The following is a 25,897-nucleotide window of genomic DNA, read 5'->3' on the forward strand; positions in this document are numbered from 1 at the left end:
AAACAAATGAAAGGTGAAAACCCTAAATTGTTGAGGTGGTCCATATCTCTACAGGGAATGGACTATACAGTTGAGCATAGACCTGGGAGTACCCACTCCAATGCAGATGGACTCTCCAGATATTTCCACTTAGACAATGAAGACTCATCAGGTCATGGCTAGTCTTATTGTCCTTCGTTTGGGGGGGGGGGGGTTGTGTAGGAAAGTACCATCTTGCCTGGCATGTTACCCCCATATTTCACTGTATATATGTTGTTTTAGTTGTATGTGTCACTGGGACCCTGCCAGCCAGGGCCCCAGTGCTCATAAGTATGCCCTGTATGTGTTCCCTGTGTGATGACTAACTGTCTCACTGAGGCTCTGCTAATCAGAACCTCAGTGGTTATGCTCTCTCATTTCTTTCCAAAATGTCACTAACAGGCTATTGACCAATTTCACCAATTTACATTGGCATACTGGAACACCCTTATAATTCCCTAGTATATGGTACTGAGGTACCCAGGGTATTGGGGTTCCAGGAGATCCCTATGGGCTGCAGCATTTCTTTTGCCACCCATAGGGAGCTCTGACAATTCTTACACAGGCCTGCCATTGCAGCCTGAGTGAAATAACGTCCACGTTATTTCACAGCCATTTACCACTGCACTTAAGCAACTTATAAGTCACCTATATGTCTAACCTTTACCTGGTAAAGGTTGGGTGCTAAGTTACTTAGTGTGTGGGCACCCTGGCACTAGCCAAGGTGCCCCCACATTGTTCAGGGCAAATTCCCCGGACTTTGTGAGTGCGGGGACACCCTTACACGCGTGCACTATACATAGGTCACTACCTATGTATAGCTTCACAATGGTATCTCCGAACATGGCCATGTAACATGTCTAAGATCATGGAATTGCCACCCCAATGCTATCCTGGCATTGGGGAGACAATTCCATGATCCCCCGGGTCTCTAGCACAGACCCAGGTACTGCCAAACTGCCTTTCCCGGGGTTTCACTGCAGCTGCTGCTGCCAACCCCTCAGACAGGTTTCTGCCCTCTTGGGGTCCAGCCAGGCTTGGCCCAGGAAGGCAGAACAAAGGACTTCCTCAGAGAGAGGGTGTTACACCCTCTCCCTTTGGAAAAAGGTGTCAGGGCTGGGGAGGAGTAGCCTCCCCCAGCTTCTGGAAATGCTTTGATGGGCACAGATGGTGCCCATCTCTGCATAAGCCAGTCCACACCGGTTCAGGGATCCCCCAGCCCTGCTCTGGCACGAAACTGGACAAAGGAAAGGGGAATGACCACTCCCCTGACCTGCACCTCCCCTGGGAGGTGCCCAGAGCTCCTCCAGTGTGCTCCAGACCTCTGCCATCTTGGAAACAGAGGTGCTGCTGGCACACTGGACTGCTCTGAGTGGCTAGGGCCAGCAGGTGACGTCAGAGACTCCTTCTGATAGGCTCTTACCTGTGTTGCTAGCCTATCCTCCTTCCTAAGTAGCCAAACCTCCTTTTCTGGCTATTTAGGGTCTCTGCTTTGGGGAATTCTTTAGATAACGAATGCAAGAGCTCATCAGAGTTCCTCTGCATCTCTCTCTTCACCTTCTGCCAAGGAATCGACCGCTGACTGCGCTGGAAGCCTGCAAAACCGCAACAAAGTAGCAAAGACGACTACTGCAACCTTGTATCGCTGATCCTGCCGCCTTCTCAACTGTTTTCCTGGTGGTGCATGCTGTGGGGGTAGTCTGCCTCCTCTCTGCACTAGAAGCTCCGAAGAAATCTCCTGTGGGTCGACGGAATCTTCCCCCTGCAACCGCAGGCACCAAAGTACTGCATCACCGGTCCTCTGGGTCCCCTCTCAGCACGACGAGCGTGGTCCCTGGAACTCAGCAACTCTGTCTAAGTGACTCCCACAGTCCAGTGACTCTTCAGTCCAAGTTTGGTGGAGGTAAGTCCTTGCCTCCCCACGCTAGACTGCATTGCTGGGTACCGCATGATTTGCAGCTGCTCCGGCTCCTGTGCACTCTTCCAGGATTTCCTTTGTGCACAGCCAAGCCTGGGTCCCCGACACTCTAACCTGCAGTGCACGACCTCCTGAGTTGTCCTCCGGCGTTGTGGGACCTTCTTTTGTGACTTCGGGTGAGCTCCAGTTCACTCTTCTTTGTAGTGCCTGTTCCGGCACTTCTGCGGGTGCTGCTTGCTCCTGAGTGGGCTCTTTGTCTTGCTGGACGCCACCTCTGACTCCTTACGCAATTGGCGACATCCTGGTCCCTCCTGGGCCACAGCAGCATCCAAAAACCCTAACCGCAACCCTTGCAGCTAGCAAGGCTTGTTTGTGGTCTTTCTGCACGGAAACACCTCTGGAAGCTTCTTCACGACGTGGGACATACATCCTCCAAAGGGGAAGTTCCTAGTCCTCTTCGTTCTTGCAGAATCCACAGCTTCTACCATCCAGTGGCAGCTTCTTTGCACCCTCAGCTGGCATTTCTTGGGCATCTGCCCACTCACGACTTGAGTGTGACTCTTGGACTTGGTCCCCTTGTTCCACAGGTACTCTCGTCTGGAAATCCATCGTTGTTGCATTGCTGGTGTTGGTCTTCCTTGCAGAATTCCCCTATCATGACTTCTGTGCTCTCTGGGGAACTTAGGTGCACTTTGCACCCACTTTTCAGGGTCTTGGGGTGGGCTATTTTTCTAACCCTCACTGTTTTCTTACAGTCCCAGCGACCCTCTACAAGCTCACATAGGTTTGGGGTCCATTCGTGGTTCGCATTCCACTTTTGGAGTATATGGTTTGTGTTGCCCCTATACCTATGTGCTCCCATTGCAATCTATTGTGACTGTACATTGCTTGCACTGTTTTATATTGCTATTACTGCACAATTTTGGTATTGTGTACATATATCTTGTGTATATTTGGCATCCTCATACTGAGGGTACTCACTGAGATACTTTTGGCATATTGTCATAAAAATAAAGTACCTTTATTTTTAGTATATCTGTGTATTGTGTTTTCTTATGATATTGTGCATATGACACCAGTGGTATAGTAGGAGCTTTACACGTCTCCTAGTTCAGCCTAAGCTGCTCTGCTAAGCTACCCTTTTCTATCTGCCTAAGCTGCTAGACACCTCTTCTACACTAATAAGGGATAACTGGACCTGGTACAAAGTGTAAGTACCCCTTGGTACCCACTACAAGCCAGGCCAGCCTCCTACACCCTCCTAAACCATCATCACACAAGGTCCCACACAGGAATGCAAGCACTGTGGTACACTGTCACCCACCCATTGCACACCATGGTACACACAGATGCAATAATCATGCTTTTACACCCCTGCAGTACCCCTACCCAACGTCACCGCACAGGAGGGTCCACACATGTCCACACCACCAACAGAAGAGGCCCACAGTGATGACAGCAGCTCTGTCCAACTGGATCTAGACGACCAGCCCGGCTTATCTGGGACCTCAGGACAGTCGGTTCCCCTCACACAGTCACAGACCACCACAGAGCTTCCCCCATCTGGAAACACCAGAACAGCACCCACCCAGCGGGCCCATACCTCTGTCCCCAGGACACGTCAATCAGCAGTGTGTCCACCACTACAGGGAACCCAGGCTAACCCACCACCCCAACAACAACAGGGACCTCGGGGCAGTGGTAGTGGGAACACCGTTCAGGGGACAGAGGCCCAGGAACACAGGGGAACTGGGAGGGCTGCTGTGCGACAGGGGGAGGACAGGCCCTGGGAACCTACTCTCCACGAGGCCCTCTCCAACATCATGGGAGCATACCATCATTCCCAGGAGACGATGGCAACGGTACTGGCCAAGTTTCAGGAGACCCAGCGGCTGCAGGAGGAACAGTATTTGGGCTTCAGGGAGGAACTCAGATCCATCAATTCCACCCTGGGCACCATCGTAGGGGTGCTGAAGGAAGTCCTCAACATCAGGAGGGACTCTGTGGCACAACAAGGGGCCCCTGACACTAGCCTGGACGATGAACTGCCCACCACGTCCGCCGGCGCTAGTGGACAGGAGGCACCGCCACAGGACCACCACACCAGCACCCCACCCCCTGCAGATGGAGAACCACCCCACAAACGGTCCCTGAGATCCAGGACAAAGACAGAGAACGATGCCAAGACCCCCGCCAAGAAATGAGACCGCCCTGAATGTCATCCTTTTGTCCCTCCTTGTCACCCTGTCCATCCTCAAACTGCCCCAGCTCCACTTCCTATGCCCCTTTGGACAATGCACCTGTGAAACAAATAGACTGGACTCTGCCATGGACATTCCTCCACCATCACCCCTCCCCATTTTACAGCACCCTCCAATATTGAGCACTTAAATAAACACCCTTAAAGCACAAAACAATCTGGAGTCTGTCTGTGATTTCGAAATAGTGTATTAGCAATTACAGTGACAAAATGCTCTTTCAATTGTAATGTCAACATACCTATGTCACACAGCTCTAGTCCCTGAGGAAACAAAGCAGATGTCACACAGTGGGACACACATCTGTGAAATCGTAAGGGAAAGTGAAAACTCAGTGACCCTACACTAGGTGAAATGGACAGACAGTAGAGAGGTCGTAGTGTTAAATTACATGTAGTAAGCAGGTTTGTCTTCTTACCTGTGTTTCACTGGAAGTATTGCAGGATAACCGAGTTCCTGTTGTCGATGTCCTCTTCTTCTGCTACCTCGTCTTCACTGTCCACAGGCTCCACAGCTGCCACAACACCTCCATCTGGACCATCCTCCTGCAGAAAAGGCACCTGACGTCGCAAAGCTAAGTTGTGAAGCATACAGCAGGCCACAATGATCTGGCATACCTTCTTTGGTGAGTAGAATAGGGAACCACCTGTCATATGGAGGCACCTGAACCTGGCCTTCAGGAGGCCGAAGGTCCTCTCTATAATCCTCCTAGTTCGCCCATGGGCCTCATTGTAGCGTTCCTCTGCCCTTGTCCTGGGATTCCTCACTGGGGTCAGTAGCCATGACAAGTTGGGGTAACCAAAGTCACCTGAAAAAGGTGAGGGACAACTGTTAGACACACAGTAACCTGTAGGGATATCCCCAGACCCAGACAACTATTCCCACTGATTTGGTTCCAGGTGCTCACCTAATAGCCACACCCGGTGCCTCTGGAGTTGCCCCATCACATAAGGGATGCTGCTATTACGCAGGATGTAAGCGTCATGCACTGAGCCAGGGAATTTGGCATTCACATGGGAGATGTACTGGTCTGCCAAACACACCATCTGCACATTCATCGAATGATAACTCTTCCGGTTTCTGTACACCTGTTCACTCCTGCGGGGGGACCAAGGCCACATGTGTCCCATCAATGGCACCTATGATGTTGGGGATATGTCCCAGGGCATATAAGTCAACTTTCACTGTAGGCAAATCCTCTACCTGAGGGAAAACGATGTAGCTCCGCATGTGTTTCAGCAGGGCAGGCAACACTCTGGACAACACGTTGGAAAACATAGGCTGGGACATCCCTGATGCTATGGCCACTGTTGTTTGAAATGACCCACTTGCAAGGAAATGGAGTACTGACAGCACCTGCACTTGAGGGGGATTCCTGTGGGATGGCGGATAGCTGACATCAGGTCTGGCTCCAACTGGGCACACAGTTCCAGGATTGTGGCACGATCAAGCCTGTAGGTGATGATTTCATGTCTTTCCTCCATTGTCGACAGGTCCACCAGCGGTCTGTACACTGGAGGATGCCGCTATCTCCTCACATGTCCCAGCGGACGGTGCCTATGAAGGACAACAGCGAGCACAGAGTCAACCAACTCAGAGGTACGTACACACAGTTTACACAGAACACGATTCATAATCCGAAATTAGCATGTATTAGTGTTGAGGCAAGGCCTAGTTATGTGTGACGCAGTTAAAAATAGAGCCATGTGGGCCCCTGAAATGGCGGCTGCCTGACCTGTAAAGTGGGACAATGGGATATGAGGTAACTGCGCTGGCGTTGTACACCGTCGCGGTAGGCGGTCGAAGACCGCGGCGCAGTTCTGCATTGGTTAACATTGGACCCTATGGGTCCCAGGAGCCAATGACGATGTACGCCGGCGGTGACGGTACGCACCGCCGCGGACGTGACCGCCATTTTCTATCACTTCAATCACTCTGTACCTGATCTTCGACAGGAGAGGACCTACACTGCAAGTGCTGCTGTGACCTCAGTCTGGAAGAGACAATGGCTTGTGCGTCTGGGGAAAGGGCCCCTGCCTTCACATCGGAGGAGTTGGAGAAACTCGTGGATGGGGTCCTCCCCCAGTACACGCTACTCTACGGTCCTCCAGACAAACAGGTAAGTACACTGGGAGCATGCTGTATGGGCTATGCCAGTGTGGAGTGGGTTTGATGAAAGATAGGGGGGTGGGGGAAGAATGAGGTGTGCATGAAACAACGGTGAGTGCATGTGCCACATGGCAAGGGTAGGGATGCGGGCCAATGACTGTGACGGTGCAGTTGGTAATAACTTCTCTTTTTCCCCTGTACAATTCCTGTAGGTCAGCGCCCACCAGAAGAAGGATATTTGGCGTGCCATCGCCAAGGACGTCCGGACCCTAGGGGTCTATCACAGACGGAGCACCCACTGCTGTAAGAGATGGGAGGACATTCGCCGCTGGAGCAAGAAGACGGCAGAGGCTGGGGATGGCCTCCCAATGTGGGAGGGGTGGCCGTCGCACCATGACCCCCCTGATGTTCAGGATCCTGGCGGTGGCGTACCTGCAGTTGGATGGGCGCTTGAGGGCATCACAGCAGCAACAAGGGGGTGAGTACACTCTCATTCTGCTGATTCAGCACGCAGTGGAGGTGTCTGGGTGGGGGAGGTGGGCTGTGGGTTCCCCTAGGCCAGGGCGAGTGTTCTAGTTAGGTCCCCTTTTTCAGGCAGGCCCTGTGGCACCCCACCCCACCTGGGTACAGTGCCAACTACACCTAGTCAGGCTCCTGTGACATCCATGTGTGCAGATGTCGGCCATAGCTCTGTAGGCCATGTCCCAGGGATTGAATAGTGGACCCCAAGTGCGCAGCGTAGTGCAGGGGGCCTCTGTGTCTGTCGTGCCCGCCAACGGTAGCGGTAATGCATGCACTCAACATGTCTTTCTTCTGTTGTCCCCCCCCATTTTTGTGGTCTCCCTGTTCTTGTGTGCATTAGCATCATCAGGCAGAGGAGCAGTGGCACCGGAGCAGGAGGGAGCTGCATCCCACATGGCCCTGGAGGGCGACACTATGGAGTCTGATTTCACCAGTGGGACGGAGGGCGAGGGGAGCTCCACGGCGGGGACAGGAGCTGACACCAGTGATACGGACTCTGATGGGAGCTCCCTTGTGGTGGCGGGCCCATCTGTGCCCCCCCCCATCTACAGGTACAGCCTCCACCCCCCCTTCCAGCACCGCCCTCCCAGCAGCCCCTCAGCCTTTGCCCCGTACCCGCTCATCCAGGCGACTGGGCATCACCTTCGCCCCAGGCACCTCAGGCCCTGCCCGAGTCACCCCTGCTGCCCTCAGGGAGGAGGCCATTGACCTCCTCAGGTCCCTCACTGTTGGGCAGTCTACCATTTTGAATGCCATCCAGGGTGTAGAGAGGCAGTTGCAACAAACCAATGCATTCCTGGGGGCATTCATTCTGGTCAGGCAACCCTTCAGCAAGCTTTTCAGACTCTGGCCTCAGCACTGATGGCAGCCATTGTCCCTGTCTCTAGCCTCCCCCCTCCAACTTCCTCCACCCAGACCCACACCCCTGTACCTCAGCCTACCCCAAGCACACCATCAGACCCGCATGCACACACCCCAACACACAAAGGAAGCTCAGGCAAACATAAGCACCACACATACCACAGGCACTCACACAAACATCACACACATGCAGACATACCAACATCCACTGCCTCGACTGTGTCCCCCTCCTCCTCGTCTCCCTCCTCCCTCCCAGTCTCGTCTCCACTCACACCTGCATGCACTACATCTACTGCCACTACTTCCATCACCAGCACACCCCGCTCACGTGCAGTCACCACCCCCACTACCATTCACACATCCCCTGTGTCCTCTCCCAGTGGGTTTGTGACGCCACCTCCCAAGGTACACAAATGCAGGCACAAACCCACCCAACAGCCATCCACCTCACGACAGCCTCAAGCACATGCACCTTCACCCAAAGTCACCAAACATACACCTCCTACAACCACAATCTCTTCCTCCACTCCCAAAGCCCCTCCAGCTACCCGTCCCAGTGTTCCCAAGAAACTTTTCCTGTCCACCCTTGACCTCTTTCCCTCACCTCCCCCACCCTGTCAGTCTCCTAGGGCCCAACTCTCCAGGTCCCAACCTAGCGCCTCAGCCACAACATCAGCGGGATCAGTGGTGCCAGTAGTCACCGGATTCTGGAGTGCACCAGGCAGCAGGGCAGCCAGTGTGGCAAGGAGCCACAGCACGGACAGTCCCCCACCTGTCAAGCATCAAAAGTTGGCCAGTGCCCAGCGGGAGAGGGGGAAGACACCAGCCACCAAAGCTACTTTCATGGGTACAGGTGGGAGTGTGGAGTCAGCTGCGACACCTTCCTAGATGGGGAAGGGGCACAAGAAACCTGGCAAGTCTGGGAAGATCGGCACGGCAGAGAAGACCGCCATCAGCCCGCTGCCCAGGAGGTGACCGTCATCAGCCCCGCAGCCCAGGAGGCGACCGCCATCAGCCCTGCTGCCCAGGAGGTGACCGCCAGCACCAGTCCCGCTGGCCCAGACAGGACAGTCAGCACCAGCCCCGCTGGCCAGGAGGTGACCGCCAGCAGCAGCCCCGCAGGCCCAGACAGGACCGCCAGCACCAGCCCCGCTGGCCCAGACAGGACCACCAGCCCCGCTGGCCCAGACAGGACTGCCAGCACCAGCCCCGCTGGCCAGGAGGCTACCGCCAGCAGCAGCCCCGCAGGCCCAGACAGGACTGCCAGCAGTTGAGTCGCTGCCAAGGACACCCCCGCCACAAGCACCGCTGACAAGGACACCGCCGCCACAAGCACCGCTACCAAGGACACCGCCGCCACAAGCAGCACTGCAAAGGACACCGCCGCCACAAGCACCGCTACAAAGGACACCGCCGCCACAAGCACCGCTACCAAGGACACCGCCGCCACAAGCACCGCTGCAAAGGACACCGCAGCCACAAGCACCGCTACAAAGGACACCGCCGCCACAAGCACCGCTGCCAAGGTCACCGCCGCAACAAGCACAAAGCCCCCTCCAGAACCAGTGGAGATTTACATCCACTACCTCAGTCCTTGGCAGGATGAAGCACTCTGGGCACCAAGCCCCCTCCAGAACCAGTGGAGACTGTTATCCACTTGAGAGACTGTGGCTTTGCACTCCCCAGGATTGAACAGTGGGCAAACCACCCACTGTACAGACTTGAGAGACTGTGGCTTTGCACTCCCTAGGATTGAACAGTGGGCATGTGGCCCCCTCGTGGATTTGGCGCCGTGCACTCATCCGGCTGAGGTGCCCCCCCTTTCCCTTCCCCCTGAGGTGCCTGTTTTATTTCTATCTGATGCCCCTGCAGTGTTCTCTCCGTCATGTTCGGGTACCTTGTGTGGGCCTCGACCATGCAGTGTGGGCCCAGTATTCCACGGACTTAAATGGAGAAATACCTGGACTTCTATTCTTGGTGTATATATTTGTTAATAGTGTATATATATTTTTGGTTACTGGATTTTAATAGATTACAATGGTTACACTCATTTCCTTTTGTCTTTGCATTCTTCCGGGGGGGTTGGGGGTGTTGTCGTGGGTGAGGGTGGGGGTGTTGCGTGTTGCATGTGTGTGTCCCTGTTTTTTCCCTCCCCGCCCTGTGTCGTAGGTGCAGTACTCACCGTGGTCTTCGCCGCCGGCGTTCGTGCTCCTGGTAGAGGAGCAAGAAGATAAAGGCTGGGAAAATGTGAAGCTCTGGTTCCATCGCATCCTGGTTCCTCGTGGGGTGTGTAGAGGTGAGCGTTTTCCCTTCGAAGTCCTGTTTCCACCATGTTTTTGTTCGCGGTGAATCCGCCCCGGAAAAGGTGGCGGATTGGTAGGTTGTGATACTGTGGGCGGTACTTTGTCCTCCGCCTATCTGTTGGTGGTGACCGCCGCGCTGTTTGTTTGTACCGCCGAGGTGGTCGGAGTGTTAAAGTGGCTTTCTTTGTTGGCGGTTTCCGCCACGGTCGTAATTTCATATTTTTTACCGCCGGCCTGTTGGCGGTCTTACCGCTTTAACACCAACCGCCAGGGTTGTAATGACCACCTTTATCTCCTATAATTGCTGCTAGCTTTTGGGCCCATGTGAATGTGGTCTCCTGGAAGAGTGGGATTTGTCAGCACACCAGTCTAGGATTACATTTAAGTCACCCCCATATGGTTGTGGTGCAATCCAGTCCTTGAATTGCTTCTAGGAGAAAGTAAGGGCAGTCACTGTTGGGACAGTAGGCATTGGCCATGGTGACTTTTTTCTACCTGTAGTATACCTTGAAATATAGCATGCCTTCCTTCTTTATCATCAATAGCCTGTAAGGTGCACCACTGCACTCCTTTCCTGCTCACCCCCTGCAACCCTCTGGCATAGGCAGAACAGAGTGCTATAGTAGCCTATTGTATCCATCCAGAAAGCAGTCTCACCTTATTGTATTCAGTAAAGTGGAGCTCCTGTGGGAGTCCGATATATATGCTATGTCTTCTAAGGTAAGCAATTGCCTGCCTTAATTTGTGCTGGTAGTTCAAACACTGAATATTCCACAATAGAAATGTATCCCTTGTCAGCTTGTCAACTATTGTTAGCGGTCTATTTCCTCAGCGATAGATGCAGGGGGAATCTGCAACCCCACTGTCAGCTCTGAGATCTCAGATACTTTTATGGCATGGAGATAATGTGTAGCTTTGCAGTTACTCGGGAAACCACATAACAGGCATACAGCAAAGCCAGCTCACCACTACCCACTTCAATACCCCCAACCCGACAAAGCCTCCTTCTCGCCCAATTAACTGTAACTTTTGGCCTCATCCTAACTGAGCCATTTTAGAATGAATGGGAACCATCCCACAGTAACTCAGAGAGATAGGCAGACAGCCCATCTCCATAGCAGATGGGTGGTCAGGGATGGCTGTTGAGATCCAAACCACCTACGTGGTAATGTGTGCTCTAAGTAGCGGGAACAGCCATTGAGAAAGTTGTGATGCGTTATTATAGTTATCAGCATACTTCCACCAAGTGTTCCTTTAGAGGACCTCGCCCCAGGATGAGATTCATCAAACAAATAACGAAGATTCAGTTAATCATTATCGGTCAAATAACCCCCGGGAACTTCGCACTCTGCATCTCTGATCTCAAGATCTTTATAAGCCTATTTGCAGCAGACGTTGGTGGCCAGTTTGGGATCAGAGAAATAATGTATTTCGCCATTGGCCATGACTCGCAGTCTGGCAGGGTACGATAATGCATAGAAGATATATTTACCTTCAATGCAGGAGTTTAGCAGGCAAGAAATCTCTGAGGACAGTCTGCACTGATAAAGTGTAGTCAGGGTAAAAATAAATCCAATTCCCCTGGTATTTGTATTGTATTTCTCCTGTTCTCGAGCAAGTTGCACGATTGTATCCCAAACTCGAGAATGCAACAGGCGGACTAGTACTGGATGTTTAGTTATCCTCTGCAGTGGGAGCAGGCCCATGGAGCAATAGGCACACTCCAGTGAGAACACAGAGGTGAGGTGACCTTCAAATAAGGTGTGCAGCATGGATTCCACATGTCTCGATCTGTCAATTCAGGTAGATTCTGAAAGACCAAAAATTCTAAAGTTGTCTCTCTTGAACCAGGTTTCAAGGTCCTCATTCTTGGACTGCAACAAGTCTCTTGCTGCTTGACCTTTCTATTGCTTGGCGGGCACAATCTCTGCTGCCAATTAGTAATTACTTTTTACAGTGGTTTTTGGTTTCAACCTAACAGCAAGTTATTTGGCCAGTAGGTTTTACCAGCGGTAATAAGTTGAGAACTGGAAAGCTTATCTTTACCAAGTACGAACTGTTTTTCCCATTTGTGGTAGCCTCACCATCATCACCAATACTGGATCTGCACTATTTGTATCTAATTACTGGTATTAAATTATGTATGGTGTCTTTACTCATTCATTTCAGTACTGTATTAGAACTAAGGCTCTCTGTTATATGGCATTTATTTTTGGACATTGGTTTGCTAATTTTATTTGTCTTCAGCCATCTTTATTTGGAAATTTGTAAACAGATGAAATTATTATATTTCGACACTAATTTAACTGATAAAGGTACAGTCAGACTTGTTTTCATAATACAAATACTTATATGATTAATGAACAGTTGGAAAGGGGTGGTATCAATTCAGATAGTACCTATATAAACCACTGAAACAACATGCTAGCTGTAGCCTACAACACACAGGCCACTGCCTTCTGCAGATTCCTTTTTCCTGTGCTGGAGTGAACCCCAGGATAAAGCATGGCACACTCTGTGGTTGTTGTCTGAGTTTCTCGATGCAATTTCTTTTCGACAAAAGTCAAAAGTGTAATTTTATGCCCCTTTGGTCTTGTGTTTCCCCCGCTGAAGCATACAATTACTGTTTGCCAACATTTCGCACTTGCTAGAGATCGCATTTGACTAATGCCTTATGGGCATAAAAGTTAGCATATGGTGACTTACAAGCCTTCATTTAAAAGTCTAACAGAGAAAATTAACATGGCAATGTAAAATGTGCACGTTTGAATTATGATGGACAATGTGGCCTCCATTTGTATTTGACATCACATTTAACATGAAGACTTTGTGCATTTATTTTTGAGTACGCTATTAACATAAATTAATGCTAAGAGTGTTTTTATTAGAGGAATTTTAGAACTGAAGTATTAAATGAACATTAATTAATTGTATTTACATTGATTTAAATGAAATGTATTAACATGGGTTACATGTGTGCAGAAAAATGAATGCGTTTCAATTGTGTTCTAATATGCCGGTAATAACCTTTGCAGTTAAAATAATTAGCTTGTTATATATGATTCAATGGTAAGGTGCGTAATAGGATTTATGTCTATTAATTTTATTAATGTGCATTTACGCTTTCTTAGCGGGACTACGCTTGAAGTTTCATTCTTGTAGTAGTAGAGGAAAATGACTTGCTTATTCTTTTCCCTCTGACCTGAATTTTTCCCTAGGTTGCTCACGTGATGTTGAATGTCCTATTGTATTGAAGGCAAAGAACATGTTTCAGTGTAAACTATGTAACAGTATTTGTTCCAGCTGACCAAGGCGGAATACCCTGAGAGGGTGAGTCCGCCTTGAACTCTGCTAGAGTCAGCCTCGATGCACTGGTGATTCCAGACGGGGTGCTGCTCCTTCTGAATCCCTCTAACCCTTACTTATCCTCTGAAGAATAAAGTCATTCCTTTTAATTGCCCTATTTGCAAACGCTGTTCAGTACTAATATGCCCAATCAATTCTGAACTGCTGACCTGACTTATGCGCAGCCCGTGTTCTGCACTGTCCTGATGCTGCTGTCTACTGATGCCGCAAGAAGGTGAACGCTCATCTGAACTATCCTGTCTGGTGTCCCACGCGGAGTGGTATAACTAAATGTGATTTATTGTTTCCTTTCCAGCTTAGATAAATACAGGATCATATTTTTATAGAAAGTTGCCCTACTTAGATATTTCCAAATTAGATTTTCTTTTCCTTTTTTGCTTTTGTCCGCATGTGTTAGCCCATTACCACACATGCAAGTCCAAATTCGTGTTAGAGATAAGGATGGCCCGCTCTGAAATTGATTGCTAAAAATTGTATTTTGATAATTTATTGATGTCACCATCTTCTGCTTTGAAATTTTAAATTAATGTGCATAATGTTGTTTTGCTGATTTATGTTATTCTGTTGGAGTGCTTAACAATATTGATGTTTAGTAGGCTAAATCTCTTTAGATGTTTTGGTCAACCTATGTTTTTCATGTATGTTTATAACTTAGTTTTGTGCACCATATACGTTACATTGATACTGGGATTGTAAAAAATCTTTGAAACTTTATTTGGTTTGGAGTTTGATTCTGTGTTTAAATTTGTTCGTGGTGTCTAAAGTTGTTTATGGTTCTTATATTATTGATATATGTTTAATGAGTCTGACTACAACACTCCTCACTAAGTCCAAAGATTCATTTGTCTTTTGATGGTGAGATAGGGTATGGTGTTTCACCAGCGCACTTGTGGTTTCTGAACCCGAGGTGGGACGAAGACTTCCACGGGCATACCAGCACACTCCTAATGTTTTAAAACTGTGGCGCAAAAGACGTTGGTCTCGATTCACAAAGGTAAACTTAGACGCTTGTTCTAAACTTAAACCAAATGTCTACGTTTACGACCTTGGGAAATCACAAAGGGCATTTACAAGTAGTATATTTACATCCGCTCTAGGGCGGAATCTACCTTTGTGAATTGAGCCCGTTGACACTCTTTCAGAAATGCTGAACAGATACAAATGATGTCTGTGACAGTTTTAGAGGCCTGGTTACAACCTCTGCAGAGGTTATTCTTTCCAGTTGCAAGCCATTTAGGGCACAAATCAAGTGTTAGAATGTCTACCAAATGCAGGTGAATTCAGCAGTGAAAGTCTAAATATGTCTTTTGCACCAGGGTTTTGTAAGAACGAATAGTGATCCCTGAGTGTGCTTGCTTTGAGAAGGCATTTTTGTCTTTCAATAAGGATTGTGCAAGAACACTTTAATTAATGTGTTTCTTGAAAACATGAAAGAAGTTGGGAGCTCCCACAGCCCTGTGATTTGTAGGTTCTCTAAAGAAGACCATAGGCAGTCCCTATGTGGACAATGACCTCAGTTGTTTGAATTTTCTATCTTTGGTCGAGTGTGTTCTCCTTGGCGATTCTCAGTTTGTGACAAAATGTAATAAAAGCACCTTGTTGTACATACTTTTGCTTCACGAGCCCGAACTCCAACCTTATTTAGGCAGGAGAAGCATTTTAAGGTAGCCGTAAGACAACATCTCTGGTCACGGTCCAGTAGTTAATCCGTGACAAGGTAGTCAAAAGAGCTGCCAACACAAGTTTAGGTGTAATGCTCCTAACCACTTAGAGTCACAACCATAGAGGGCTTTGCTGCTGTAGGCGATCGTTGGCAAAAATTTCACTCTAATGACCTCTAGTATTGGAAGGAGGGAATGGACTTCTATCATTTTTTCTGTAAGGTTAGGAAACCTGCAAGTACTGATCCAGCTTTAGATTTTCTTTGGTCCTTCTGCTGCTGGTAGGTGCCTTTTGCATCAAATTATTTCAGAGACACATTCACTTTCTTTGATAGTTTCTGATTGTTTAACTACCAGAGTCTGAGAAGCTTACGTTTTTTACTGAAAGTTAACACTTTCCTATTATTTAGATTGATTTCTAGCTTATTGTCAGATGTAAAGGACCTTATCTTATGCAGCATTCTCTGTAGGACGACCTTGGTTCTGCTAAAGAGAACAATATCATCTGTATATAACATGCTTTCCAGTTGTTGCCCTCCAAGTTTGGGTGCATGGACGTTTATCTGGACTAGGTCTTCAGTGAGGTCCGCCAGCAAGAGACAGAATAGCATTGGGGATAACACACATCTTTGATTGATACCAGTTGTTATAGGGATCTTACAGGAAAGTCTCATTCCGTTCCTTATTTCTATCTGGATCCATGTATCCATAGAAAGAAGTTGTATTGCCTTCAGTAATTTTTCTGGTATACCCCAGCTGGCGAGTTTTGACCAGAGTGTCATTCTGTCAACATGGTCAAAGTCAGCCTTCAAGTTCACAAAGCAGGGTGAAGGGGGCTTTTAAGGTTCTGAGTCTTTTCTATGATCAGGGCTAAAATTGTAATGTTGGTCACTGTGCCCATTTCTGGGCGAAAGCCAGACTGATTGTAGGAAATTGTCTGCCGCTCATCTGCCCAGCTGCTCAGATCCTGTAATAAAATCACAGTGAAGTATTTTGCCTTGTGGTCTAGTAAGGTGATCAGGTGGTAATTGGTGGGATTGTTTTTATCATTGCCTCTATATATCAGATAAATGATTGCAAAAACCTCTTTATATAGTGGTGTCACTTATTTTGAAAGCCTCCATTATCTTACCTAGCTCCTACCTCCTATCTTCCATACTGTTCGAGGGGTCAGATTACATGGTGCAGGAGGGCCCTCTTCTTCTAGAACCTTGAGTGACTGTTCGGCTATAAAGATTTTTCCTTTACTGTGCAGGTCAAATAAGCTACTATTATCCTTCAGAGGATAGCTCTTTCTGATTTCAATTAGGACTGGTCTCTGTGACCCTCTGAATTTCACACACTAGAGCTTCCTCCTTCATATCTTTCAGGAATTGAGCCATTATTAATTGGACTTTAAATTTCTTACTTTCAGCCCATCCTGAAGCTTCCTGTACACCAGTTATGCATATATTGTTGCACCTTGGTCAGTTTTCAATATTATCTATGTATGTAGGTGACTGTTCAGTAGTTTGAAGCTAAAAGCTTGTGTTATTAAAATAAGTTTCTCTATTTTGCTGTCAACCTCTTTTGAAAATGGACTCAAATAAAGCCAGATCTGTAAAACCTAGCTAAACAAATAATAAATCAGATATTGGTGGTGCCATGTCTCCCCAATTTTCCCAGTGTAGATTTCAGGGTCTGTTTCTAACAGTGGCAGATCCTCCATTGGGGCAGAGAAGCCTCACCCCCCGCCAGCAGCAGCTGCAGAACCTTTTCAAGAAAACAATAATAAACTGCGATTATTATTGGTTTCTTGAAAAGGGTGGGGCATTGTGGGTGACGAGCACTTGAGGGGAGTGCATAGAGCTGGCTGTCTCGGGCCGACCAAACACACATGTGCAGTAGGCTCTCTCTGGAGAGAGCCTGTGCAGGCTCCCAGTCTGCCTGGGAGTGCCCTGGCTGGGTGCTTCCAACCAATCCTAACGCTGGTTTGAGCAGCGTTAGGATTGGCTGCAGGGCAGGCTGGAAGCCTGTGCCTGCAGTTTGTAGCAACAAGGGACAGAGGAGCAGCGCGGCGGAAACGGAGGAGGTAAGTTTTTTGTTTTTTTAAAATTATTAGTGTTCCCTGCCTCCCCCACGTGCTGCACCCCTCCCCATTAGAGGTCAGAGAGCCGCGACTGGTTTCTATGTGTCTTCTTCCTGGAAGACCTGGACCCCCTCCTCGATATCCCGCTGCACCACCTCCTGCATTGCCAGAGGACTATATGAAAAAGCAGGATTCCAAAAGGATAGGCAGAATGAATCACACTCCTAATGTGTCCAATCTTTGTTTCTATAGCTATAAGTGATGCGCCACATTGTTGAATGATTGTGCTGTATAGATGGGAGAATCGCTACCTGGGTGTAGAGTTTGCTTGGCGGGAAGCATGGGATTAGATGCTTTCATATTGGTATTATTTTGAGAGTTACCATTTACTGCAGACTGGGGGTTAGTGATCCAAGTTCAACCACAACAGAAATTGACAAGGAGTTGATGGGACTAGGATAGCACCTAGGATTTAAGATCTGGAGTTTCAGCATCAAGGAGAAGTTTAAGGCGAGGCAGCAGCCTCCAGGCTGGGTTAGTGTAACGCCATCTTTATTTAATCACTGGTTCCATCTTGACCACTGACTCCATTTTGTGCTTAGCTTAGCTTTTAACACCGTCACATTGGTGTCTCAGGTGTTTTTCTGTGCACAGCTTGTGTATGTGTTTTTTTTGCTTTTTCTCACTAGGAAAGGAAGCACAATATGGGGGAGAAATGTAAGATAAGGATGGTTATGGTAGAGCAGGGTACAGCTCAGTCTTGGAAATACACTGTGAGACCTGGCCAGGCTCGACTGTGTTTTTTCAACACAGACCTGGAACGGCCAGCACTTGAATTTCACCACTTAATCAAAGGGAGGGGGGTTTCTAGAACCTTCCTCTTAAGTTGGTTTAAGATATATATAAAGTGGGGAAGCTTGACAGCTGGGAGAACAAGGAACTCATCTCCGAGAATGGACACATTGCCCAGAGAGTAATCCCATCAGGGTAGTTCTCTCTTGTTGCGGTTATCAGGGTTCTACAACCAGACGTTGGCAGACAAGGGAAGATGTCGGAGTCAAGCCCCATGGTGATGCATTTTTAATTCTTATTTCTAGTTTTGCGGTGTGCATTTATGAATACGTAGTCACTATATATATATATATATATATATATATAGATATATATATATATATATATGTGTATGTATATATATATATATGTATGTATATTATATTTGTTGTTGATGGATTGCATTTTCCCTGATCATTATTATTCTACTGCTGTGATTATTTTAAAAGTTGTACGTGTGTTGCTCACGTTATAATCTTCGTGCAACTTGGGAAGTGCTTTAATAAATTTGTTACTCAGAGTGCTGCATCCTGTGCATTCCTTTCACTTTGTTCCCTCTCTGTCTGAAGTAAAGTAAAGCAGAACAAATTGGCGTAGTCAGGCAGTATGAGGGTGGAAGGATGAAAAGTGTAAGATTTAAAAGTGAAAAATGTTTGGCAAGAAGTCCAAAGCAGCTTCACAGGCAGTTTCCTGGCTTGTACATGAGATTCCCGTGTGGGAGAAAGAACCTTATAATGTTCTTGCGACGAGTGGTCTGCTGGTACAGGCTTATGCGAGAGCTGGGATGGATGTCTTAGTGATGCTGAACCCCCCAAAAAATGTCATGTGTTTACAGAAAGTACCTCTCGAACAGGGTTGTGACTTATCTATTTTAGGCTGAAGAGGCTGGATTCTGTTATCTGCTTATAGAAAAATGCATTATAAATGTAAACTGCTGAAACATGAAAACCAGCAATAAGAGAGGCAGCTGTTTGAAACTAAAAATAATGTAACCATGCTGTCTTGTCAGAATAAGTTATTGCAACATAAGGCCAATACGTATCAGTCTGTCACCGAAAAGGCAGCTGTCAAAGTTGCTCAACACAGGTATCAGAAATAAAGGGGTAAAATCAATCAAAAGAAAGTTCATTTAGCTATTGCTAAAGCAGGTTTAGACTTGGACCCTGAAAATGGGATTTGAACATTTGGGAGTCTACTGATTTTTCAAATTCCAGTGATGAAGAAGTTAAAAAAGGTGGGGGCCAGTTTGAGCCAGACGAACTAAAAGTGGTTTGTTCATAGCCAATATGTAGACGAAAAATACAGGGCACTACACAGAACCCAGGAGGAATTGAAATGCACTCCCTAAAAGATTACACCCATCAAGAATTCAATAATATTATACACCGATTCAAACAGAAGTCTGGGGATGCATTGCTTACGTGGATGGTGAGATTTTTTGACACAGTGCCTCTGAAGTGGCACTAGATGATGGCGATTCAAGGAATTTTTGTACTTTTAGCTCTGACCCTATAATACAAGAACAATTTAGAAGTTATGGGAATCAAGCAGCAACTAATTTGTTGCAATTGGCAGTTATGGGTTGTAGCCAGAAATATCGTACTGAATCAGATTGGCTGTCAAATGATAAGCCTTGGTTGAGAGATGCTATGCAAAGAATGAAAGAAGAAAGTATGAAAACTGCAATTCTTTTGGATGAAGCTTACAATTTGTTAGATGCTCCCTGGACAATTTCAGTACGAAATAAAATTATTCGCCTTGCTCCCCCAGCTTCTAAGCAGGTAATAATAACTCTCCTAATTAATTAGACAGGGCAGGTATTGAACGATGTGCTGAAGGCAGTTTGCAAGTTGCGAGAGCTGGGAGACTGGAATAAACCTGAGAGAGCCTGGTGATCTGAGGGTCGCACAGATAATAGAGTACCTAGGAAAGACATGTTTATGGCATTACTGAAGGATGGTATCAACAAGGGGCAGATTGATGGGATAAATACTAAAGTTTGTGGGAGATGAACCGTAAGAGAGGGTTAGACCAAAAGGAAGTTAGCAGAAAAGGGATGGGCTCGTAAAGATACAGACCCCATGTTGATTTAGAAATACACTGGAAACACAAAAATGTTCAAAGGGTCCGGGCATTAGTCGACACCAGAGCGAAGGACTCTTTAATTTATGGAAATCCTAAAAGGTTCACCAGTCAGCAATACACCATCACAGGGTTGGGTGGAAAACAAACCCCCTGCCGTGCAGACTACTGTTCAGATGAAAATAGGAAGAACTCCAAAAAAGAGACTATATTGTTTTGATTGTGCCCCTCCTGAAATATATACTGGGAATTGGCATTCTAAACGGGTTGACTTTGTACTTGGATGATGGTTGTTATCAATTTGGATCAAAGAGATACATTTCAATGGCAACAATAAGTGGGTCATCCGAAGATACGCCCAGTGAAGGTGACCCCAGCAACCAGGGTAATTTGTTTGAAACAGTACCATATACCAGGAGGGCATGAGAAAATAAGTAAGACTATACAGGAGTTGATTGTGGCTGGTGTGATAGCTCCAGTCACCACTGAATGGAATATTCCTCTGTGGCCTGTACACTGACCTGATGGGCACTATAGAATGACAGTTGATTACCACGAGCTGAATAAATATACATCCCCTTTGACTGCCACGGTCCCCAACACCATTACTTTGATTTTAAGAATACAAAAACATACAGGGACCTGGTATGCCACCATTGATATTGCTAATGCTTTCTTTTCTATATCATTGGCCCCTGAGTGTCAAGAACAATTTGCTTTCTCACATGGTGGCAGGCAATTTAAGATGTTATCTTTGCCTATGGGGTATGCACATAGCCTCACCATCACTCTTCAACTGGTGGCAGAACACCTCGATGAAGTATCTGTCATTCCAGGGTTGCAATTGAGCCATTACATTGATGATGTAGGGAGAGACACAAGAACAGGTGCAGACTCAGTTGGACTGGATTGTAGAACTCTTGCAGAGCAAAGGGTGGATGATTAATCCAGATAAACACAAGGACCCTCTCACAATGTGAAGTTTCTAGGAATTCAGTGGAATCAGGAACATAGAGAGGTGATACCGCAGGCAAAACAAAAGATCTTAGAGTTTGCCACTCCCTGCACTAAGCAGGAGACACAGAGATTCATTGAATTGTTTGGTTTTTGGAGACAGAATATCCCTCACTTGAGTCAGAGTCTGGCCTCTTTATACAAAGTGACAAGAAAGAAACATGAGTTTGAATGGGATGAACAGCAGCAGTGTGTGTTTGACTTGGCAAAGGAGGTGATTTAACAGGCTTTAGACTTATGGCCAGTACAGGAAAGAGACATTGAGTTTCATGTAACCGTTCAGGGGCAATGTGCAAATTGAAGCATGTGGCAAAAACAGGGAAAAACGAGGGTGTCCCCGGGTTTCTGGACTAAAAAAGCTACCTGATGTTGGAGAGTGATATACTTCCTTTGAGAAACAGTTACTTGCTTGTTACTGGGTTCTAGTGGATACTGAGCAAATGATCCTAGGTCATAATGTGATTCTGTGACCTGAGATTCCAATAATGCAGTGGGTGATGAGTTCACCTAAAACACACCGCATAGGACATGCACATAAAGCTAGTATCATACGGTGGAAATGGTACATACAGCACAGGGCCCGAGTGGTACCAGCACGGACAGCATCTCTACATGAACAGGTGTCACAAGCCCCAAAGAAGGATGATGAGAGCGTGCAGGAGGTATCATTGATAAGAGTCACCAGTGAGATGGGGTGAGCCATTTGAATCCTTGTCCCCAGAGGAAAGGAAGCATGTATGGTTTACCAATGGTTCAGCTAAGTATGTGGGTGCCAGAAGACATTGGAAAGCAGTGTCATATAACCCAGTCACAAAGAAGTTGTGATCTACAACAGGAGAAGGGAAGAATAGTCAATATACAGAATTGTATGCTGTGTATCCGGCACTGAAACAAGAATTACCTGGGACTTGTCATATTCATACTGATTCTTGGTCTATCGCCAATGGGTTAGCCACCTGGCTTCCCACACGGCATGCACCTAACTGGCAAATACATTCTAAGGAGGTGTGGGGCAAAGAGGTGTGGTAAAAAAATTGGGAAATGCTAGAACAAAGTACTGTTACTGTGTATCATGTAGATGCCCACTGTTCAACCGATTTACTAGAACACTGGTTTAACTCCCTTGCAGACAACAAAGCCAAAATCTCAAAGCCAGATGTGGCAACACCAGATTCTGACTTGGTGGGGATGGCCAAGTGGGTGCACCACAAATGTGGACATCTGGGAGAGAAAGCCACTTGCAGGTGGGCAGAGATTAGAGGGATGCACATTCCCGAGACTTGCTAAAAACTGTGATCAGGCAATGTCCTATTTGTCAACATACACAACAGAGACCTGTCCCACAAACAGTCAAAGGTTAGTTGGGAGAGGGAAATTGCAGGGGCAGATATGGCAAATTGATTACATTGGGCCACTACTGAGGGTGTCTATACGCTTGCACAGTAGTGGACACTTATTCTGCTTTCCTGATTGCCGTCCCTTGCAAACATGCCACCAAATACAACACCATAAAGACTCTAGACTGTGGGGAGTGACCAAGATGGCAGCTGAGTCGGACGCCTAGAAAACAGCTCCGTTCATGGCCTTTACATTATCCTAAATAATTCTGTCCATCCAGCATTAGGATCGAAGTGAGCAATCACCCGATATGCAGAAGGGGCGAGTTCGAAGTGATATCCACTGGTGCAGAACGGTACTAACTGAGGCAGCAGCGTGAAGATTGCAACCGACTAGGCCGAGGGGTGTGGCCTGTACGAGAATACATGGATCGGCCTGGGCTCTGTGACCTTGACTGCACGTGAGGAGCACGTTACAACACCCACTACCTCCCAAGTAAGGAACCGACGAGTGGGCAAAGAAGGCGAAACTTGGGGAGGCGTGGTGATACAAGGTGCGCTACCCAGGCCTGAATTTCGGGCTCGGCTGGCGCCACCCATAGAACTAGTGATACAACGGACCCATAGGGAGCGTGGGGCGCGGCAGCCCCGATAGGCTTACCAATACCCTTCAGACCTCTGGATGGCCTGCCGGTCTGCATAGTGTAGATGCTGTGAGACAGAGATGTGGGAGGCCTACATGCAGGCGCGGCGACGGTTGACGACGCATATGCATGTTTTTGCCCTAGATAAGACGGAGGAGTTATCTGCAGAACAGAGGGCACCATACCATTTAACAGCAACAATAGTCACGACTGCCTGCCCTTGGTGTCCAGAAAGGGCCTGGGGCTGCTGAAGTGCTGAATAATCTGCTACAGGCGTCCCAAAAGCCGCCTGCAACAACGCCGTTGGTGCTGCTGGACACTTGGTGGGTCACTGTTCGACCGTGGTAACATGATGGTCAAACCTAAACCTACTAAGCCCCAACAACAGGACCAAATGGGCCTATTATTACCTCTGGATGAACGTATGTCCACGCTGAAACAAATAGAGTCTAGGCTTGCTGCACACTCCTCGCAATTCAACAAAATCCTGCAAGTTATCCAAGATACCAAAAGCTCGTTGGAACACAGAATCGACTTGGTGTCTCAAGATGTGGGTGTTCTACGAGCTGCTCATCATAAACTAACTAACAGGGTGCAAGACGTAGAGACCACCATGTGCACTGTGAAATCCACTGTCGACAAATTACAGACACAAATGAAACAACTCACCACCGAAGTAATGACTCTACACTGCAGAATGGGAGACGCAGAGGGACGCTCCCACAGGAACAATGTCCACTTTTTGGGCTTCCCTGAGAAGATGGAAGGTCAGTGAGCAGAACCTTTTATAGAAAACTGGCTACTGGACAATGTACTGACCGGCAAGGTCCCTAAATTCTTTTTGATCGAGCGTGCACACAGAATTCCAGGCAGGGCACCACCACCTGGGTCTCCGCCTCGCCCACTTATTGGCCATTTTCTGAATTACCATGCCCGGTTCTTAATACTACAAAGCTTTAGAGCAAATGGACCATGGCAGATTGAGATCTCTACAGCCTATCCGGACTTCACAGCGGAGGTGCAACACCAGTGGGGTTCCTATGTGAAAATGAAACAGCGTCACAGAGAGCTGAACATTAAATATGCACTATTGTTTCCTAACAGACTCCCGGTGGTGGATGGGAAGCAGACTCTCTTTTTTTCTACACCAGAAGATGCATGGACGTGGATGCATGCTAAGGCGTTTGCTTGAAGTGCACCAGCAAATAAGGATGATACACATGGCTGACACCTACTTCGCGCTGTCAACGAACCAATAGGCCAAGGACCAAGCCAACTAAAACTCAAGCTGCAAAAGAAAGGGCCAAATTCCTAGCAGAGACCTCGCACCACACAGTGAATACCTTCACGTCACTCAGGAAGAGGGATCACTCAGGCTTGGGATCAGACACAGGGAGCTCCCATTCCACAGTCTCAAGCACACCTAAAGGGCCGGCTGTCTCACCTCGCACTGCAGACGAACTGTAACTAAAGAGCATAAGGTAAGGTGTGAGGTAAGGTGAGCGGCCACACTATCAGTGCCAGATGTGGCCAAGAATACTCCTGCAATGGACAGTGAAGTGGAATTGGGGGCCCAGATACGCACGTTACGATCCCGTACAAGCTACTCCTTAACTTTATTCTACTACAAGGTTAGATGGAACATTTTTGAAGAGGGCCCAGGTCGGACATTGTGAGTGCTCGTGAGACCTTTATGACCCATCCCAAGTTATCCACATGGACCAGTTCTACCCCTACATCTTGTTGGAACTGCTTGTGCTGTAATATGAGGTACTATGGCGCACTGGGGAAAGCCCCACTGCCTGCAGGGTTATTATTACCTGTTTATTGGTTAATACAGATTTATGTTTTTCGCAGAAATTGGAGGGAGGGAGACGAACCAGGGTGCTGTTGGCATTTGCTGGGATGGCCTACCCTGGTTGCATACTGAGTGGGCACAATGTAGGACGTCAGGCATTATGGGACAAGAGCCTGCAAAGGGCATTTTACTTCCAACAATACCACAATGGATGACCCTGCACTTGACAATAGGCTGCAATACACCATGCTCACTTGGAACGTCCGGAGTATGGCTACACCAACTAAAACGATACCGAATACACACTTACCTCAAGCGACACAAAGTACAGATAGCCATAATACAGGAAACTCACTTACTTGAAGGTGAACTTCACAAACGAAGAGCTAAATGGCGAGGTCAAATCTATGGCACATCCTATTCAGCTCCCAATTATGCGCAGGGAGACTTCTTCAAGACACTCACGCCAGCTCTTCTCCGCAACCCACTGACCCCATGCCTGTGGGGGGATGACTTTAATTGTGTTATTGATGTGGAAAGGGCTTGCGCCCTCCACTACGTGGCGCAGCGAGCAGGGGAGCATCCCAGCAAGGGGGGGCATGGATTAGGAACAGTGAGCCTTATGATCTGTGGCGTCTCACACACTCATTGGAGAAGGAATACTCTTTCTATTCTCCAGTGCACGGCATTCATACTCGGATAGACTTGTTATTGGGCACTATCACTATGGGACAAAAGACAGCCAGAGTAGAATACCTTGCTCGCACTTTATCTGATCGTTGCCCACTCTTGCTTATACTTCAATGGGGCACACTGCACCCTAGAATATCCAGATGGCACCTACAGGTTGCTGCTCTATCAGACCCCCCATTCAGAGCGGAAATCTCTACTTTTATTGCACACTACCTGGAACATAATAGATGCTCCATGTCCCTCTGTGCCACTGAATGGGACGCTCATAAGCTGGTGGTGAGGGGCCGTTGTCTGTCTATGACTTGGGGGGTAAAACAAACACTACTCAGAGAGGTGCTGTCATTAGAGAGTCAGCTGCGTCCACTGGAAAAGATGACCGCAAACCAAGGGACGGACCCGACTCAACTCTGCAAA

Source organism: Pleurodeles waltl, chromosome 9 (assembly GCF_031143425.1).
Source record: "Pleurodeles waltl isolate 20211129_DDA chromosome 9, aPleWal1.hap1.20221129, whole genome shotgun sequence".
NCBI classification, from domain to species: Eukaryota; Metazoa; Chordata; class Amphibia; order Caudata; family Salamandridae; genus Pleurodeles; species Pleurodeles waltl.